The sequence below is a fragment of the Phyllostomus discolor genome, chromosome 3 (assembly GCF_004126475.2).
Source record: "Phyllostomus discolor isolate MPI-MPIP mPhyDis1 chromosome 3, mPhyDis1.pri.v3, whole genome shotgun sequence".
Lineage (NCBI taxonomy): Eukaryota > Metazoa > Chordata > Mammalia > Chiroptera > Phyllostomidae > Phyllostomus > Phyllostomus discolor.
The window spans coordinates 98,952,803-98,961,728 of NC_040905.2; the positions used below are offsets into that span (position 1 = coordinate 98,952,803).

The 8,926-nt window shown below is 38.1% G+C and overlaps 1 pseudogene; it reads right to left on the bottom strand.

Annotated features, from left to right (window-relative positions):
- Positions 1–564: 564 nt before the first annotated feature.
- LOC114491530 lies at positions 565–2,466 on the bottom strand (annotated as a pseudogene).
- Between the last annotated feature and the right edge of the window lie 6,460 nt (positions 2,467–8,926).

The window sequence follows — 8,926 nt, forward strand, 5'->3', positions numbered from 1 at the left end:
GCAGGAGGCCTACACTGCCCTTCCAACCCCTGTGATGATTGTGCCCCTTACCCTGTCACCTCTTGTCTTTTTATTCCACACAGCTTTCATCTATTTGATGGTCACAGCAAAATATCCATCTCCATTCTATACTCCTTTCCTGAGCCTCTAACTTACATATTCATTTGTCTACTAGAGTCTACACTAAGATGGCCACAAACACCTCAAATTTAACATGTCGAAAAAGCATCTTATTACAATTCTGCCCCAATGTGACCCTGTTTCTGCATTTCTGCTACTGTGGGAAACGCAAATAGAAACAACTGTTGCCCAAACAGGAACCCAGACATAACCTTTAACTCTATTCACCAATCTTCATGATTCTGCTTTCTGAGGATCTCCTGCCTTCATTCATCCTCTCCATCTTTCTCCTTCTCTCCTGCTTTGGGTCTCCAGCAATCCCATGAACGATTTGCTCCTGCCACTGCCTTCTCTGCACAGCTGCCTGAGTGATGTCTCTACTCCACATACCTGGTTACACCAATCCCCCATTTATCAATAATATTCCATTGTATATAGGTACACTTTTTTCAAATGATTTAGATTTAATCATGAGAAGCAAACTAAATGGAAAGTTTACAATAGAGAAGAATTACACGTCAGTGCCTTCTGCAAACTGAGCTGGGACAGAAAGGGCCTGGGGCTGCCCTTCAACCTGACCCCTTCCAAACAAAGGCATCCACAGCGTCCTGGCAGTCTGGCTCAGGGAAGGGGAAAATTGTTGGTTCTGTGTGTTGAAGCCACCTTGCCTACCACTCACTCCTGGCCAGCATCAGGAAACCCACCTTGCCAGCCCTGGTTATTGCCCATCTTTGTATGGCCTAAGACAATGCCATCAATTCACAGCAGCAAAACTGCCATCTCCACTGCTGTCTTATGTTTGCAGCTTCACAGCCAGTGGTTCCCAGATGCCCAGTTCTTCATGTTCACCTGTCTCACCCTTTATGCCCAAGGTCTCACAGTTCTCCTGGTGTGCTTGGCCCAAAAGGAGGAAAATAGACAGAAGGGGCTTGCCCCACTGTTCTGGATAAGGGTATGAAGAATGACCTCTTGGGCCTGGGCAACAGCCCTGTATGGCCATTACTCTATACTAGTCATGGCCTTGGACTTTTCTGTCATGGCATGAGCCACAGCCATCTCACAGGCCCCACCTCCTGGCACCAGCTAGGGGTCCAGGATAATGTTGTGGCACATTTGCATGGCATCCTGGAGGTTGCATTCTACTTCCAAGAGGATCTTGCTGTTGTGCTCTTCCACCTCACCCTCAGGAGGAGAATGGTACAAGACTTGGGGTCTTTACACTCAGTGATGAAAGTAAAATACTCATATCCAATTTTCTTGATTTCCAACAGGCCTGCTCCTGTCCCAATATCACCTTTTCTCAATTCCTCCTGTTAGCTGACTATCCAGGCCCCACAGGCTCTAGCTATGTGAATATTGTCTGTCTTCTGGACTCCATGGATGGCTGTGATGTTGGCCCACAAGAGGTAGTGATAAGCTGCATCTGATTTGCCCTTTTCAGTGATGACCACATTGGGCTTCATATGAATAATGTCCTTACAGAGCCAATTGATGTACTCGTCTTCCATTTGGAGGATGCAGGTGAAGTCTCTCTCTCATGTGATCTCAATGTCAGTTTGTCCTTTTCCTTTCTGTTTAGAGAATGTTTAGAGAAGAATCCAACAGCACAATACGAGGGTTCTTGATATAGCATTGTATTCAAGGATGGGTCACATCTTTGTTAATCATGACTGCACATAAGACACATGAGTCTTCAACGATGCTCCCAGGCATCTTTTCTACCTTTGTATATTTGTTGATGTCAATCTCCTTCCATTCATTCTCCTCAAACTGTACAGTTTCAATAGCATCCATGGCAATGTTGCAAGCCAAAGAAGACCACCAACTGCTTGCTTTAGTAGTAATATAGCTGTTGATAATGTTTAGTAACATATCTTGGTTGTTGGTGTCAATGGGTGTACTAATTTTCTTAAGGGTGCTGATCATATCATCCAATGCCTTTTGGCAAGCACTGATCATCACCATTAGGTGCATTTTCTGCTCTAGGAAGTGCTCAGCCACAGACAGGATCTCCCCTGCAAGAATTACTACAGATATGATCCCATCTGCAACCTCTTCATCCTGTGTCTGGCTAACCTCAGTCATGGTCTGGGCCACTCACTGGATGCTGAACTTGAATCTCTTGAAGAATGGCATTGCCATCTTTAATCATGACAGTGCCTCCATTTGGGTCCAAAAGCATCTTCATCATGGACTTAGGTTTCAAACATGTTCAGATGATACCTGCAATAGTCTTGGCCATATTGATATTTCAAAGTTGAACTTTTCTTCCAGATTCTGTGTTCAGACTGAACACGACCATGGGATGATGACCCATAATGGCTGCGTGATGCAGAATGAAGTACACAGAGCTAGGGAAACCCACAGAAGCTTCTGGAAAGCTGTACCTCTTCTGCTTTATCCATCTATTGATGGACACTTAGGTTTCTTCCATATCTTGACTAATGTAAACAATGCTACAAAGAACAATTGGATACATATGTCTTTTCAAATTAGTGTTTTGGGTTTCTTAGCTAAATACCCAGAAGTGAAATTGCTGGGTACTTCATAGTCTCTTGTTATTGCCTTTCTTTTAAAGTCTAATTTGTCTAATATAAGTATTGCTACCTCAAATTTTTTATTCATTTCCTCGTTCATGAAAAATCTTTTTCTATCCCTTTACTTTCATTCTATGTGTATCTTTTAATTTGAAGTGAGTCTCTTATAGGGAACATATGTGAGGGTCTTGTTTCCTTCCCATTTAGTCATTATATGTCTTTTGATTGAAACATTTAATCCATTTGCATTTAAAGTGGTTGTTGATAGTTATGTTGTTGTTGCCATTTTATTATTCATAGTTATGTCCTTTTCCTCCTTTCATCTTAAAGAAGTCCCTTTAACATTTCTTGTAATACTGGTTTGTTATTGAGGAAGTTCTTTAGATTTTTCTTGTCTGGGAAACTCTTTTTTTTCTCCTTAAATTTTAAATGATAGCCTTGCTGGGTTATCTTGGATGTGGGTCCTTTTTTTTTCATCACTTTGAATATGTCCTGCCAAGCCCTTCTAGCCTGCAAAATTTCTGTTGAGAAATCAGCTGACAGTCTTTTTTTATATCATTTTGTATTGTTGTTCAAGTACAGTAGTCTCGATTTTCCCATCACCACTTTCCCCCACCCTGCCCAACCTCACCTCCCACCCTCAATCCTTCCCCTCTTTGGCTTTGTCCGTGGGTCCTTTATACATGTTCCTGGATGACCCTTCCCTTTCTTTCCTCCATTATCCTTGTTCCTGCTCCCCTCTGCTTACAGTTGACAGTCTTTTGAGAGAGCTCCCTTGTAAGTAAATAACTATCCTTCTCTTGCTGCTTTTATGATTCTTTGTCTTTAACCTATGCCATTTTAACTATGTGTCTTGGTGTGGGACTCTTTAGGTCCATCCTGTTCAGGATGCTCTGTGCTTCCTGGATTTGTATGTCTATTTCCTCTGCCAGGTTAGGGAAGTTTTCAGTCATTATTTCTTCAAGTAGGTTCTCGATTCCTTTCTCTTTCTCTTCTGCTTCTGGTATCCTTATGACATGAATGGTATTATGCTTGATGTTGACCAAGACTTCCCTTAAACTATACTCATTTTTAAGTTCTTTTTTGTTTTTGCTGTTCTGATTGGCGTTTTCTGCTATCTCATCTTCCAGGTTGCTGATTCAATTTAAGAAAGGCTGCAGGATGGGCCAAGGCCTGGCACTGGTGCTCTAGGCTGGGGAGCCCTGTCTGGGGAACCCTGTCTGGGGCTGGTACTCCTCATTTCTCAGGGGGTACCTCTGCAGCTAATATATTCTTCCCAATTCTCAACTGTCATACACAGGTTTGGGGCCAGCTCATCACATATCTCCACACCTCTGACAGTCTTGACATGGCTTATTATTTATATCTTTAGTTAAAGGACTTCTGTTCAGCTAGTAATCAGATGGTTCTCCAGGTGGATTATTGTATAATTCAGATGTAGTCATGATGTGGTCATGAGAGGAAATAAGCACATTTATTTATGCCACCATCTTGACCAGAACTCCACTCTCATATTTTTTTTTTATTTCTGTAAGCTTAGTGGTAATGTTCCTATTTTCATTTCTGATTTTCATACACTTAGTCCTCTTTTTTCATAGTAAATTTCATTAAATGTTTGTCAACTTTGTTGATCTTTTCCCAAGAACCAACTTTTGATTTTATTTTTCTTTACTTTTTATATTCTCTTTTTTATTTATCTTCACTCTAATGTCTAATATTTTCTTCCTTCTACTAGTTTTCCTTTTCTAGTTCCTTAAGATCTAAAGTTAGGTTATAGACTTGAGATCTTTCTTCTTTTTAAAAAAATTATTTATTTTTAGAGAGAGGGGAAGGGAGGGAGGAGTGGGAGAGAAACATCAACACAAGAGAGAAACATTGATTGGTTGCCTCTCACTCACGCCCCAACCAGGGAGCGGACCCACAACCCCAGCATGCACCCGAAACAGGAATTGAACCAGCAGCCTTTTGTTTTGTAGTATAATGCCCAACCAACTAAGCCACACCAGTCAAGAGATCAAAAATGAATCTCTTGTAGATAGGATATAGTTGGATCATTTAAAAAATCCATTCTGCCAATATATGCCAATATAAATCAGTCAGGGTTTTCTTCTTTTTTAATGTAAATATTTACAACTATAAATTTTCATGTTAGCACTGCTTTTGCTGCATCCCATAAGTTTTGGTATACTGTCTTTTTGTCTTCATCCTTTCTTGAGGTGTGTTATAGTTTCCCTGTGGTGTTTTTCTTTGATCCATTAGTTGTTTAAGACTATGTAGTTAATTTCTACACATTTGTGGATTTTTCAGTCTTTCTTCTGTTATTCACTTCTAGTTTCAGACCACTGTAACTGGAAAAAATACTGTGAATAATTTCAATCTCTTTAAGTTTATTAAGTCTTGTTTTGAAAAGTTATATGTGATCTATCCTGGAGAAAGATCCATGTTCACTTGAGAAAAATGTATATTCTTCTGTTGTTGGTTCAGGTGTTTTATACATGGGTATAAGGTTCAATTAGTGTATAGTGTTGTCAAGTCTTCTACTTTCTTATGTCTGGTGGTTCTATCTATTACTGGAAGTGGGGTATTGGTGCCTTCAACTATTTATTGTAGAGCAGTTTATTTCTCCCTTTAATTCTCTCAAAGTTTCTTTACATGCTTTGGATCTCTAGTATTTAATATGTATACATTTATAGTCATTATATCTTCTTGGTGAATTTACCCTTTTATCAATATAGTATCCTTCTTTTGTCTTGCACCAGTTATTGACTGAAAGTCCATTTTGTCTGCTATTAGCATAGCCATCCTAGCTCTCTTCTGGTTACCATTTACATGGAATCTCTTTTTCCATTCTTTCATTCTCAATCTATTTGTGTTCTTAGATCAAAAATGAATCTCTTGTAAATAGAATATAGTTGGATCATTTAAAAAATCCATTCTGCCAATATATGCTTTTTGATTAGTGAATTTTATCATTTATGTTTAAAGTAACTACTCAGAGAAGTACTTACTTCTGCCATTTTATTATTCACTTTCTGTATACATTACAGTTTTTGTGTCCCTCATCTCCTTCATTACTGCTTTTCTTTATATTTAATTGATTTTTAGTAGTGACAGTTTTTATTCCCTTCCCCCTTCCTTTTGTGTGCATTCTATAGATATTATTTTGCAGCTATCATAGAAATTACATATAACACCCTAAAGTTATAACCACCTATTTTGAATTGATACCAACTTAATTTCAATTTTTAAAAGTCTGCACTAATATACAGCTTGATCTCTTTCTTATCATGTTGTTATTACAGATCACATCTTTATGCATTGTGTGCCCATTAACATAGACTTATAACTTTCATGCAAATGTCTCTTAAATCCCATAGAAAATAAAAAGCTGAGTTACAAATCAAAATTATAAAAATACTGGTTTCTGTATTTGTATATTTACCTTTGACAGAGATCTTTATATCTTCATATGGCTTCAATTTACTATCTAACAGTCTTTCATTTCAACCTGAAGGACTCACTGTAGCATTTCTTATTGGACAAGTCTAGTGGTCAGATTTTATTTATTTTTTTTTGCATTTTATTTTATAGATTAGCTGGATATAGAATTCTCAGTTGACAGGGTTTGTGTTTCTTTTTACAGCACTTTAAATATCTAATTTCATTCACTTCTATTCGCCAAGATTTTTACTGAGAAATTGGCTGATAATCTTTTTTTAGATTTATTGGGGTGGCATTAGTTAATAAGATTATATAGTTTCAAGTGTACAATTCTATAACACATCAGCTGTGAATTACATTATGTGTTCACCACCCAAAGTCAAGCCTCCTTTCACCAGCATATATTTGACTGCCTTTACTCTCTTCTACCTCCCCCCAGCACCCACACCACCACCCCTAGGTAACCATCATACTGTCATCTGTGTTTTATAAGGATTTTGTTATTTTTATTCATTTGTTGATTTCTGGTTTATACCCCACAAATGAGTACAATCATATGGTTCTTGTTTTTCCCTTCTGACTTATTTTGCTTAGGATGATATTCTAAAGATCCATCCATGTTGTCACAAATGGCAGCATTTCATCTTCTTGTGGCTAAGTACTATTCCATTCTATATATGTACCACATCTTCTTTATTTAATCACCCACCAAAGGATGCTTTGGTTGTTTCCATGTCTTGGCCACCATGAATAATGCTGCAATGAACATAGGAGTGCATTTATTTTTACAAATAAATGTATTCTAATTTTTCAGGTAGATATTCAAAAGAAAGAAGGCTGGGTCATATGGTAGCTCTACTCTTAATTTTTTGAAACTATCTATATTGTTTTCTATAGCGACTATACCAATCTACATTCCTGCTTCCGTTGGCTCAAGTGTTCTATACATGTCTGTTAAGTTCAATTGGTTTACAGTGTTGTTCAAGTCTTCTACTTTCTTGTTGATCTCCTGTTTCTCCACAACCTCCCCAACTATTGTGATTTTTTGTTTTGTTGATAATAACCATTCTAACAGGTGTGAAGTGATAGCTCATTGTGGTTTTGATTTGCATTTCTTTTACAGCTAGTAAAATTGAACATCTTCTCATATATCTGTTGTCTTCTTAGGAAAAGTATCTGTTTAGGTCCCCTGCCCATTTTTAATTGTATTGTTCACTTTTTGTTGCTCAGTTGTATGCTTTTTATATATATTTTGAATGTAAGCTCCTTATGCAGGTATTTTTTGCAAATATATTCTTCCATTTGACTGATTGTCTTTTTGTTTTGTTGATGTTTTGGGGGGGTCTTGTTTTCTGGGGTTTGGGAGTCTTTTTGTTGTTGCTGTTTTTGCTGTACACAACCTTTTTAATTGATACAATCCCATAGATCTACTTTTGCTCTTCCTTCCTTTAACTTTGGGGGCCAGATCGATCAAATCTTCTGTCCGTAAGTTTAGTACCTATATTTTTTTATGTATTTTATTGATTCAGGTCTTATATTTATTTTTAATCCATTTTGAGTTAATTTTTTAAACATTTTATTGATTATGCTATTACAGCTGTCCCATTACCCCCCTTCACTCTCCTCCACCTTGCACACCCTCTCCCACCCACGTTCTTCCCCTCTAGTTCATGTCCATGTGTCATAAGTTCTTTAGCTTCTACATTTCCCATGCTATTCTTGCCCTTCCCCTGTCTATTTTCTACCTACCATCTATGCTACTTATTCTCCATACCTTTCCCCCCTCTTCTCCTCCCCCTCCCCTGTTGCTAACCCTCCATGTGTTCTCCATTTCTGTGGTTCTGTTCCTGTTCTACTTGTTTGCTTGGTTTGTTTTTGTTTTAGGTATGGTTGTTAATAATTGTGAGTTTGCTGTCATTTTACTACACGTTTTTTATCTTCTTTTTCTTAGATAAGTCCCTTTAACATTCCACATAATAAGGGATTGGTGATGATGAACTCCTTTAACTTGACCTTATCTGAGAAGCACTTTATCTGCCCTTCCATTCTAAATGAAAGCTTTGCTGATAAAGCAATCTGGGATGTAGGTCCTTGCCTTTCATGACTTGGAATACTTCCTTCCAGCCCCGTCTTGCCTGCAAGGTTTCTTTTGAGAAATCAGCTGACAGCCTGATGGGAACTCCTTTGTAGGTTACTGTCTCTTTATCTCTTGCTGCTTCTAGGATTCTCTCCTTCATTTTTACCTTGACTAATGTAATTATGATGTGCCTTGGTGTGTTCCTCCTTGGATCCAACTTCTTTGGGACTCTCTGAGCTTCCTGGACTTCCTGGAAGTCTATTTCCTTTGCCAGATTGGGGAAGTTCTCCTTCATTATTTGTTCAAATAAGTTTTCAATTCCTTACTCTTCCTCTTCTCCTTCTGGTACCCCTATAATTCTAATGTTGGAATGTTTAAAGATGTCCCAGAGGTTCCTAAACCTCTCCTCATTTTTATGAATTCTTATTTCTTCATTCTTTTCTGTGTGGTTGTTTCTTTCTTCCTTCTGGTCCACTCCATTGATGTGAGACTGAGCTTTCTTTCCATCACTATCAATTCCCTGTGCATTTTTCTTCATTTCACTTATTGTAGCCTTCATTTTTTTAATCTAATTTGCAACCAAAATCAACCAGTTCTGTGAGCATCCTGATCACCAGTGTTTTGAACTGTGCATCTGATAGGTTGGCTATCTCCTGGTTGTTTAAAAGGATGGGTTCTGGGGCTTTCATTTGTTCTTCTGTTTCAGCCATCTTTTTTTTTTTTTTTTTTTGTCTGGTTGCACCTGTTGTGT